This window comes from Sinocyclocheilus anshuiensis, unplaced genomic scaffold (assembly GCF_001515605.1).
Source record: "Sinocyclocheilus anshuiensis isolate Anshui unplaced genomic scaffold, SAMN03320099.WGS_v1.1 scaffold30, whole genome shotgun sequence".
Lineage (NCBI taxonomy): Eukaryota > Metazoa > Chordata > Actinopteri > Cypriniformes > Cyprinidae > Sinocyclocheilus > Sinocyclocheilus anshuiensis.
This window is the reverse complement of record NW_015542336.1, coordinates 630,861-641,412: the sequence shown is the minus strand read 5'-3', so window position 1 is coordinate 641,412 and position 10,552 is coordinate 630,861. Positions and strand designations below refer to the sequence as shown.

The 10,552-nt window shown below is 38.1% G+C and overlaps 1 protein-coding gene and 1 long non-coding RNA gene across 3 annotated transcripts in view; one reads left to right on the top strand and one right to left on the bottom strand.

Annotated features, from left to right (window-relative positions):
- Positions 1 to 5,694: 5,694 nt before the first annotated feature.
- On the bottom strand, positions 5,695 to 6,268 carry LOC107691103 (uncharacterized). Its single transcript, XR_001634513.1, has 3 exons — positions 6,238 to 6,268; positions 6,082 to 6,137; positions 5,695 to 5,802 (listed from the first exon to the last, which is right to left on the bottom strand). It is a non-coding gene; the product is annotated as an uncharacterized LOC107691103 (long non-coding RNA).
- Positions 6,269 to 6,402: 134 nt separating this feature from the next.
- LOC107691102 (transforming growth factor beta receptor type 3-like) overlaps positions 6,403 to 10,552 on the top strand; it is a 21,791-nt gene continuing 17,641 nt past the window's right edge. The window contains exon 1 of one of the 2 annotated variants that reach the window (XM_016489579.1): positions 6,403 to 6,476. The gene's annotated coding sequence lies outside the window, so the exon portion shown is untranslated. Of the gene's footprint in view, positions 6,533 to 10,552 lie in introns of both variants that reach the window. The other variant, XM_016489580.1, reaches the window with a different exon arrangement.

The following is a 10,552-nucleotide window of genomic DNA, read 5'->3' as shown; positions in this document are numbered from 1 at the left end:
TTACTTTTTCGCATCTGAGCTGGGCTTGCTTGTTTTTTTTGTGTTTTTTTAATATAAAAAAGTTGTATTTTTGGCAAATGAAAAAGTCCTTTCACACCAAAAGTGAAATGAATAAGCGTCAGGCTGAAGGAAAAGTTAATTTACGTCCGAACAGTAGAGAGTGCAGCTCAAACAAACCTTTCAGTTGTGCTGTCATTCTGGATTGCATGAAGAATAGGATGCAGTAGAAAAAAAGTTCAGCACTCTTCAGCAATAAAAAAAAGTTTTTTCAAGAACGACCCAACACTACAGTCAATAAATGTAAAAAGTAACTCAGATATTTCCTTGTAAATTAAAAAGTAATGCATTACTTTACTAGTTACTTGAAAAAAATAATCTGATTACGTAACTCGCGTTACTTGTAATGCGTTACCCCCAACACTGATAAAATGTAATCGTGCTGTGTATCTGCCTGATTTTCGGCGCTCACATCTTAATCTTTCTCTCCCTCAGTCCAAACAGCCAGTAGATTTAACAATAACATAAATGTACCATAGTATTACAACCCAGACAGCACACATACGTTGGGCTGATGTCGACCCGACGTACAAAATTCCATCGGCACGATGTCGCTCAGGGATCGTTTGCTAATAGCAGGGTTCGTACACATTTTTACCAATAAATTTCCATGACTTTTCCATGACTTTTGAGACAATATTCATGACCTAAATGTTCCATTATTTTACAATAAGAATAAAAATCTGTTCAAATTATCATAGCATATGTTAACTAAAATGAATGACTATTAATGCAACTTGTTTGCTTTCTTGTTTTAGCCATAAGTACAAGCTGCAACTGCGCCAGATGTTACTCTACATTTCACATATCACATCACTGATTATTATCATTTATTTAACTGTGTGGCCAGGATGGCCATTTTGGTGTCATTTTGTGTGTATTTTTGCTGCTTAAATGCAACAAGCTGCGCTTTAGAGCCCTGCATTTCAGCCCGAGCCCAACGGCCCCAACTTATTTATGGCTTCGGGACAATTTTCACGTCATAGCTCAGACACGGGCCAGGCATCAGGCTTGCTTCCTCCTTATTTTTATATTTTAGATATCCATCGATTATTATGGTGATGACAAAGATTTGCCGCGCTGGGAAACAACACGAGACCGTGCTACAACGTAATAAAGAAACGAAAATATATATAACCACTTTTGCCATTAAAAACTAAACTGAACTATTTTAATGGCTACAACAGCAGCTCTGCAATTGGGGAAGAGAGAAAGAGAAAAAAGACACCGGGACTCGGCCAGTAATTCTGATAATCTGTCGGATAAGGGCCGGACTAGGGCATATGTTTGAGGCCCGTGCAGGGTTCTGCTGAGCTTATTTGGTAGCAAACTCAGTTTGGTACTGGCAAGGTGGCTTTATATATATAATATATATAACACTTTTATTCTTTTATTTAATCTCTTAATCTCTTTATTTTTTAAATGTGTATAGGTAGTATCTATAACGTTTTAGCTTTTAGTTTTGGATCTGTTTTTAGTTGTTTTAATACTACAATTGATTGCTTCTGTTGTCCTCATTTGTAAGTCGCTTTGGATAAAAGCGTCTAATAAATGACTAAATAAATAAAAAATGAATAAATGTCTAGGTTCAGTCATTGAGCATGTTTATGATCTGTTTGTCTGTCCAGTTACATTTAATGGACCCAATTACGAACTATCTGTCTTGCCAGTTTCAGTCCATGAGTTTAATTATGAACTGTCTGCCCCTCCGGTTCTCCCTAATGTATCTGATTTTGAACTGTCTGTCCGCCCAATTATCTTTAAGGAGACCAAACCCTTTGTGTTGCCTGCCTCGGTCCTTGGGGCTGTGAATACTCTGTCTGTGTTGTCTGTCTCTGCTCTTCCGAGGTCTCAAGTCTCGGCCATGGTCTCCTGATAAGTCTGCTCTGCTGTGGTGATCTTCTGCTCCGTCTGCTCCGGCCTGGTGGTCTTCTGCTCCGTCTGCTCTGGTCTGGTGGTCATCTGTCCTGCTCTGGTGGTCTTCTGCTCCGCCGTGGGGATCTTCGGTCCCGTCTGCTCTGCTGTGGTGGTCCTCAGCTCCACCTGTACTGCCGGCTCCGCCCTGGCTCCCTGCTCCGCCGGTCCTGCCTCAGTCCCTGGTCTCTCCACTTCCACGTGGACCTGGCCCTCCATCCTTCCCCCTGTTCCGCCTCCGCTCCACCGCCCTCCTGGATCGTACAGTGTTTGGAGCGTCTGGAAGCCGCTCCTTGGGGGGGGGGGCTCTATCACGAATCCGGTCCGTGGACTTCCATCCGATCGCTACCAGAGGTCACTTGTCCATCATATTGACTCTGTCACTACACTGACTGCTGCACGTCACCACGGACTACATTTCCCATGCACCATTTCACTAATCACACGCTCACCTGAGACCAATCACACACACTACATAACACCCAGTCAGTTCCTGCTCCGATTGCCAAGTATTGTATAGCGTTTATCTCTCTCCTAGCGATAGCTACTCTACAGAGCCAGTTTCTAGTTTTCATAGTCTAGTCATAGTCTTGCCCTGCCAGTTTTCCCATATTCTGATTCTGCCTGTGTATTTTGGATTAACCCTTTGTGTCAAGCCCTCTGGATATTGTTCGCCGATCGTAGACCCACGCTTGCCCTAGGAATACTCTTTGTCTTGCCTAAATGTACCTGTTTGCAACTGTTTGAACCATGCCTCTTATGACCACGTCTCTGTTTAATAAAAGCCTGCAAATGGATCCCCACGTCTCACGTCTCGTTCGCCCCGTTACACAGATGTGATAACTTTTAAGAAATTTGATTTTTTTAGTCAGTATAGTAATGTTGTTTTGTGCATTTCTACAGTATATAAATCAATCAGAGAATGTTAGCATGAAAAAATTACTTTACACTGAATATATGTTGGTGTCTGAAACCCAAAAGAGACAAGTGTGAAATATAGGGTTCAGACCCCAAACATAATACTTTTGGAGTTGCTTGGATTTTTTTTTAATGAATGGATTTTTAGTTGGTTGTAATTACATCTATTTGGCAAATGCTTTTATCCAACATGTTTTTTAGGATATAAGTGCTTTCTGGAAATCAGCTGTCGAACCCACATTCTTAACATTGAGTTAGTTGCCATGGAGACAAGGGCAGGCAATAGCATGAGATTTTGTAAAAGGTTAACTTTATAGGAAGCTTTAGCAGTGCCCAACCCAGCCCTCACCTGCTCTTCTGTGAAACATCTAATCCAATCAAATATGTTACTTTGACTAAAAATAAAATAACTTAAACACCGGTTTAATTAGAAAAGTCCATTGCTGGATGAAGTCAATTATTTCTTACTGTCAGCAAAAAACAAGAGAACTGATCCAAGTGTTTAGTTGAATTATTATGAACGCATTGAAATCAATGTAATTACGAGCCAATGTTTGTTTTTTAAATATGTGTTACTTCGCTGAATGTGGACTAGTCTAGATGTTGCAATGTGCTTAAATGACACTTCACTATGAATGTATAACTGATCAAACTGAGTGCCTTGTTGCTTGATTTTAGTGTTGTTGTTGTTGTTTGTGATTGACTTTGTACCTTCAAATAAAACATTTTTTCAATTACTCTTTAAAAATGTTGTTCAAAATAAACAAGACTTTTTAATAAAACATGATGTGAGCTTAATGGGAACAGGGGTGTGCTTAAAGGGTACAAAAATTTACCCATTAGCACAGCCAGACTTTTTGCATTTAATGATGTATATCTTAATTCAAATGCTTTTGTCATTTAAAATAAAATTAAATATTTTTGTGTGAGAGATTAATATTTTATTTTAATATAACGTCTTGTACTGAAACCAATATCTTGTGCACTAAAAATTACTCGATGTAGATTTTGGTGAGCTTAATAGGTACGTTTACTTTAAATAATTTGACTTTGTTTTTATCCATAACTGAGAATTAACAGGATCAATTAACTAAATTAATGGTTTGTAGATTTAATTATAAAAAACTGCTTAAAAATGCTAAAAAGTACCATGATGTTTTGGAAATATGGTGATGCCTTTGGCATAGACTTAATCAAAATATTGCATTATCATCTGATCATCTATGTATATAACTGTATAGTACCACCACAGTCATTTTTTTTTATAAAAAACACTGTTTTACATTTTTTCTATTACTTAATGATTTCTAAGTAGTCCTGTTTACACAAAATAAAACATAGATTTGTTTAAAATATCATAAAATGCAGTGTTGGGGAAAGCTACTTTTAAAAGTAATGCATTACAATATTGCGTTGCTCCCTAAAAAAGTAATTAATTGCGTTACTTAGTTACTTTTTATGGAAAGTAATGCATTACGTTACTTTTACATTACTTTTTCGCATCTGAGCTGGGCTTGCTTGTTTTTTTTTTATATAAAAAAGTTGTACTTTTGGCAAATGAAAAAGTCCTTTCACACCAAAAGTGAAATGAATAAGCGTCAGGCTGAAGGAAAAGTTCATTTACGTCCGAACAGTAGAGGGTGCAGCTCAAACAATCCTTTCAGTTGTGCTGTCATTCTGGATTGCATGAAGAATAGGATGCAATAGAAAAAAAGTTCAGCACTCTTCAGCAATAAAAAAAAGTTTTTATTGATTTTGAGGAATACTGAATCTTTTTTTTTGTGTAGGTGAGATGAATAAATGCATATTCACATTTAGTCTAGAGCTACAGTAACATCATGTTTACTCAGCGCACACAACGCCTCTGCACTCACTCCTGATTTCTCTCAACATGAGGACAGGAGAGCTGTCAGTCAATTAGTGATGGGAAGTTCGGATCATTTTACCGACTCGGACCTTTGAGTCTCATTCAGCCAAATGAACGAATCTTTTTTCGAGTCATTTCGTTCATTTTAGCAAAATATAATTAAAATGTTACGTGTTACTTCCCTAACACGTCTACTACTTACGCAAACGTTGATCACACTACAAACAATACAAAAATACTAAGAAACAGAAAAAATTAATTAATTGTTTACCTGGGTCTTCAGTCTATGATTAGCTCACCTCACCTCTTATCTGACAAGTCTTCGGGTTTGAGTCGTTCGCTCATCACGTGACAGCCCCATAGACTGTAAAAAAAAGACAGCCCCATAAGCTTTAACCAATGCAGTCTGAGCCAGAAAAATTATCTCGGACCTAAACTTTGTGAAGGGCATCTCGCTTTTTGCAATATGATAAGCCGTGTTGAACTTTGCCAAAAGTTCAGTCATCTCGGAGGCTCGACTCGCAGCCTCTTGTCGCTTAAAGCCGGCGGCGAGAGGGCCTGTGCTTCGTGCCATACAGGCATCTCTGCAAAGTCTATGTTTTATGCTCTCAGTGTGGAGCTTTATAGATTCATGTTTGAAGTTTGAACACCCTTTTGCAAATTTTGTGTTTCCTGCGCTAGCTCCACACTGTGTACAATATAGTATACACAATACATTTCATTACTCGCTTTTTTGTACTTTAGCCACTCAAATTCTCGCAGCCATTGTGCGACCTCTAAAAAAATTTAGTCACACCAGCAGGAAAAAATGGTCGCAAAATGCAACTATTTGATCGCAGTCTGGAGCCCTGATCGATATATAGATATATATACATTTTGCCAAAGGAAATAACAGGTGCATGGGTATATAGGAAAAAATGCATATTAAGTTATTTCACGAGCTTCTTCAGTTCACCTGTATTTTCTACTTCTCCGTCAGCAGCTCCTTCAGAAATGTTGAAATCTTGGAGCTTCCCATCTGTTCTGTAGAGTTTCTTTCTGTCCTCCTGAAATCACAGAACAGTTTATCAATATTTGTTTACCATGAAAGATCAAAACGAGTTTGAACTTGTTTTCAGCTGATTATACTCTCCATGTGAGTGGCGTCATCGGGTCACAGTACAGTGTATATGTTTAGGTTAAGTACATTATCCTATTTCCAATAACCCATTGACAAATCGCCAGCAAAACCTTTACAGATCTATCAAAACATCTCATACACATGAAGATTTGATTAAAAGCCCAAAGTTTCGTAAACAAGAGCTCAATCTACAGAGTTAGCCTACCTCGTCTGAAAACGGTTGAGATGCTAACGGACTTTTTCGAAGAGGCTAAACCATTTCTATAAAATAAATATTCAATAGAAACATGTCAATTACAATAAGAAACGTGTCAGGAACGTTTGTATGTAATATTTGTGTGATTTTAGGGACTAAACTTACCTGAAAGCAGTGAAAACAGCAGCGAGAGACGGTTGTGTTGTAGAGCCTGTTTCTCTCCCTCAGGTCAAAGCGCGGGAAACTCTCTTCCCGCCTCCAGCGCGCGCGTCTCCCGCCGCTCGGCCCCGCCCCTCTCCGAACTACATCAGCTGGCTCGATCGTTCCTCACCCGCCAGAAGACGCGGAGCAACCAATGCGAGCTCTTCTGTGGGGCTGGAACGCTGTCCTATCCTCTGTCTCGGGTGAGCGACTAAACGGGCGCATCAGTCATGTAATTTGGGTCAAAGACTAGCTGCAGGTGAGTTTTGGAGGAACTAAATATGCATTTATTACTTGAAACATATAAATAAATAAAAGATGGGTTAATCAATACATTAAATTAAGGTTTATTTAATCTATTTTGCTGAATTTTAAGTTGTATTCGTTTACTAAATTGTGCTTAGAGTTGTTTTTTAGTAAATTATATAAATACATCATTACACACGCTCTGTAATGGGTATAATTAGTCTGCAGAACAAAATATAGGCACAATGTGTGCAGCTAAGCTGAAAAAAAGTTGTATTTTATGGCTATTATGAGCTCACCCAGATATCACAGGTACGTCTGTTAAAGATCTCTGGAAAGCATCTGCTGTGTACAAACATCTGATAGACGTCTTTCTTTCTTCGTTCTTTCTTTTGGTTCCTTTGATGCTGTTATGAATGTTGTGAGTGCGCATCAGTTTCACTTTCGTTTTTACTCGCTCCGTGTCCAATAAAGCAGTCCATGTACTCCGTTTTTCTTGTTCAATATACTGCTTTAATCTTGACTAAAAGTTTTTGATTAAATATTAAATTAAAGAAACAAAATAAATGTATTAATGAATGAAATGTTCAATGTGTCTGAATAAATTTTGGTTTTCCATTGACACCGCGAACCATGCAGCTTCTTTTTTTATTTGATTTTTATAATCTTTTAAAGATGTATTATATAAAATAGGACGCTGCACTAAGGTTAAAATTAGGCTTCCTCCATTTTTGATTTTCTGTACAGAGAGGTCACGCAGTGACGTTCCGATCTTCTACTGGTCACACGTCTTCACGTGATGCGAATTCGCAGGTCAGAGTTCACCAAACTTGAACTTTGGAACGCAGCGAAATGCGAATTTTTTTTTTTTTTTTTTATTGCAGAGAACGGAAACATACAAAGAATAAACATACATCACATAATATCAACCACAAAAATAAAATGGAAACAAATCACAAAAATAATAAAATACAGATAAGAGGGCCATCATCTAAACCTGATTACATGAAGAGATCAAAGGCAGAGCAAATCCTAACAGTCCTTATAGCTTTCTTATTAGTAGATACTGAAATTACATTCAAATCATTTTCCATTTCTTTTAGGAAGACAGAGAAGACAGGTTTACAGTTGGAAAATTTGCATTTGTGAATGTGAAATTTGCTTAGGAAAAAAATTTAATTATTAACAAAACCGATATGTTCGTTTGAGGGGTCAGAGTCATAATAATGTTTTTCATATGTACTGAGAAACCTGGCAAAATCTTACACTTGACAAACACACCAATATCATCCCAAAACTTCTGAGTGTAGTGACATGACCAAAATAAGTATACCACAGTTTCTTCAGAATTCGAACAAAAAGAGCATGCAAGCTCAATGTCAGATTTAAATCTTTGTATCAACTTCTTTACAGGGTAGCACCTGTGTATGAGCTTAAAATAAATTTCTTTCACTTTGTTTGTGAGAAAGAATTTTTGCTGTAGAGACCCGATTTTTTTCCAATTTAGGTTAACAAACAAATTATTCCAAAAGGAAATCACAGGTGGAGCAGAAATCAGACTCTTAAGAAATAAAGATCGTTTTTTATCATTTTTGGCTTTCGACTCAGAGAAACAAATCTGACCAACAGGAGTATCACAAGGTTTAGGAAAGGAAGCAGTAGATACTGATGAGTAATTACAGTTTTTAAAAAGCATACATAAACCAGAGGGGATAGCTCCCAAAACTGTAGCAAATTCTTTTGGTGTTATTGGTATTTCGTATTTGGAAAGAAAGTCTGAGTACCTGAACAAAAGACCTTGCTCATTAAACAACTGCTCCACCAAAAATAAACCATTACTGAACCAACTATCATAAAACAGAGACTTATTCTTGAATAAAATGTTCTTATTGTTCCAAATAAAACATCTTTGTGGTGAAAAGTTATTTTCCCATTTTGACAGCTACTACAAATTTAACACTGGTTAAATGTGATCTGGTACAAATTAAGAGTTCAAACGCTTTTCTACCTGCATTACAAGACAAAATAAACAGCTGAGTTTGCGGAGCTCATCAACATGCGTCTGATCAGAGCGCCATTTTGGACCTCCCCGAAATGCGAAATTTTTCGAATGAGCTTGGTTTCCGGTCTTACACATTTGCATGCGTATGAATGGAAGTCAATGGAACGGAAAGTGCAGTGTGACCGACCCTTGACTTAACAGACGCGATTCTTAAAGAGCCCGTACACAATTTCAACATAGTACACATTTTCAATGTAAAATACAGAATATTTGTCTAAATTGTACACGTGAATAAAGTAAGTTTACAAGTGCAAACAATCCAAACCAAAATATTCAAAGCTGAAATGCATCACATAATATAACATTGGTTACTGAATCTGAACAAAAATAGGCTCCTACATTACCGCCCCCTAATTGTTCTCAAAGTCTTTGAAACAATTACTTACATTTAAACATAAGGAGCCATATTATTTTAATCCTTGGTGAAATCTTAAAGTCCAAAGCATCACAAATTTAGGTTCCTAAAGACATATTGCCTTCACTAAATACTTATTCTGCCTCCTGCAACAGGCAAAGTTTTGTTATAGGTTTTTCCAAAATGTTCGTTTTTGTCTTAATGCGGACTTGTCGGACGAAGCCCCTTCTTGTCAGGAATAGTTTCAATGACTCTTGCTAACATCTATGAATTCCCGGGGGCAGAGTCATCAACTACCAGAACAATGTCTCCAACAGAGAAGTTTCTTGTTGTGTTATTCCACTTTTGTCTTTGTTGCAATTGTGGCAAGTATTCCCGACGCCAACGCTTCCTGAACAAATCAGAAACGTACTGCACCTGTTTCCATCTGCGTCTAGAATACAGGTCGTCTTGGTCAAACAGTCCTGGAGGCAATGATGGCTTTGTCTTGAGTAACAACAAGTGATTCGGGGTCAGAGCTTCCAGATCATTTATGTCACTTGATGCTGCTGTGATTGGACGACTGTTGATTATAGCCTCTGCCTCACAGAAAACAGTTTGAAGGCATTCCTCATCAAGAACTGTTCTCTAACTGTAGCATTAAGGATTTTCTTATTGAGCGTATCAGTCTCTCCCATGATGAGACCCAGTGGGAGAATTGAAAACCCACTTAATTCCTCGTTGACTGAGATGGTCCTGAATCTTCTGGTTGTTCCATTTTTCAATGGATTGTCTCAACTCACGCTCAGCAGCTACAAAATTGGTCCCATTGTCTGACCTGAGAACTTTCACTTGTCCCCTTCTGGCTATAAACTGACAAATAGCATTTAGACAGGAATCAGTGTCTAACGAAGAAGCAACCTCGATGTGCACTGCACGAATTGCCAAGCAAGTGAAGATAACTCCATATTTCTTGACAAGGCTCCTTCCATGTTTAACCATGAATGGTCCAAAGTAATCTACACCTACTCTTGTAAAAGGTGGATCATCTGGTGACACCCTGTCTGATGGTAAATCTGCCATTATTTGTTTTCCTGTGGGGGTATGTAAACGACGACAAATAACACATCTTGCAAGCATTTTTCTGATTGCAGATTTGGCACCTGGTATCCAGTATTTCTGTTGCAGTGTAGAATTCATGTGATTTCTGCCACCGTGTCCTGTTTTCTCGTGAACATTCTGGAGGATCAAGTTAGTGACATGAAGATCCTTCGGAATAATCATAGGCCACTTGATTTCTTCCGGCATAGCAGCATTGCTAAGTCTTCCACCGACATGTAAAACTTCATTGTGCAACTGAGGGTTTAACCTGTAGATCGAACTGCCTTTTTTATGGCTTGTCCACTTTGCAAAGCTGATACCTTCTCAGCAAACTTCTCTCTGACAGTACTTCACTATTTCAAGCTCAGCATCCTTCAAATCCTCAACTGAAATGTGACTTCCTTTCCATTTAGCTTTGATGTCCGTCATCCTTTTGTCCACTCTAGTTGAATTAGTGGGAGTCTCTGTGGCAGTAAGAATCTTTCTCTTTTGTACAAGTTCCAACAGCATAGATTTAAACTTTAGAATCCACGCTA